The sequence below is a fragment of the Dendrobium catenatum genome, unplaced genomic scaffold (genome assembly GCF_001605985.2).
Source record: "Dendrobium catenatum unplaced genomic scaffold, ASM160598v2 fragScaff_scaffold_1355, whole genome shotgun sequence".
Taxonomy (NCBI): Eukaryota; Viridiplantae; Streptophyta; class Magnoliopsida; order Asparagales; family Orchidaceae; genus Dendrobium; species Dendrobium catenatum.
Genome location: NW_021319817.1, coordinates 251,222 through 252,406, shown reverse-complemented (window position 1 = coordinate 252,406; position 1,185 = coordinate 251,222).

Genomic DNA, 1,185 nt, shown 5'->3' with positions numbered 1-1,185 from the left:
TCCTTGGGGTGACTTGTAGAGTATCTCCAATATCTAGGCAAGGTGTGAGAAGGTCCAACCCTTTCCTTTAAATCTATTTTTTCTACTCCTTGGGTGACATCTCCTACTCCTTCAATATTTTGGTGACCTACTCCCTTCTCCAAATTTTCTACTCCAGTGGTAACCTCTCCAACATCATCATCATAATCCTCAACTCCAGGCTTTTTAGGATCAGACTCATCAAATATTACATGTGTAGTCTCTTCCACCATCAAAGTCCTCTTGTTAAACATCCTAAAAGACTTCCCAACACTAGAATATCCCAAGAACACTCCTTCATCAGATTTAGGATCAAATTTGCCCAAGTGAGACTTCTCATTGTTGTGAATGAAAACCTTACAACTAAAGACATGAAGGTGTGAAAGAATAGGTGTCCTACTCTTAAGGATCTCATAGGGTGTCTTATCTAGTTTGGCTCTAACTTTCACCCTATTCAACACATAACAAGCTGTGTTAACCGCTTCAGCCCAAAAGTATTTTGGAAGTGAATACTCAGCAAGCATGGCTCTAGCGGCTTCCACCAAGGTCCCATTCTTCCTTTCAGCTACCCCGTTCTGCTGAGGGGTCCTAGGAGCTGAGAAGTTGAGGCTAATCCCCTTGTCCTCGCAAAAATCTCCAAATCCTTCATTCTCAAACTCTCCCCCACAGTCACTATGGATGGTCAAGATCTCACAACCTAGCTTTTTCTATATCAAAGTAGAAAATGTTCTAAACTCCTCAAAAGACTCATGTTTATGTGAAAGAAATCTAGTCCAAGTGAACCTCGAGTAGTCTTCAACAATCACCAAACCATAGACTTTCCTCGCAAGATGGCAGTGCTAATGGGTCCAAAAAAATCCATGTGAAGGACTTCTAAAGGTCTAGAGGTGCTAATGTCCTTAATGGGGTGAAAGGTGGAGTGGACTTTCTTTTCTAGTTGGCAGACATCACAAAGGTGGTCTTTTGAAAACTTGAGTTTGGGGACACCTCTAATTAGGTCTTTTTGGGTCACTTTCCTAAGGATTTTCATACATGCATGACATAGTCTCTGGTGCCATAACCATGGATCATCAACCACAGTTTTTAAGCAAATTGATGCAGCACATTTAATGTTATTTAAATCAAGCATGTACACGTTGTTAATCATTTTTCCCTGCAAAATAGTGT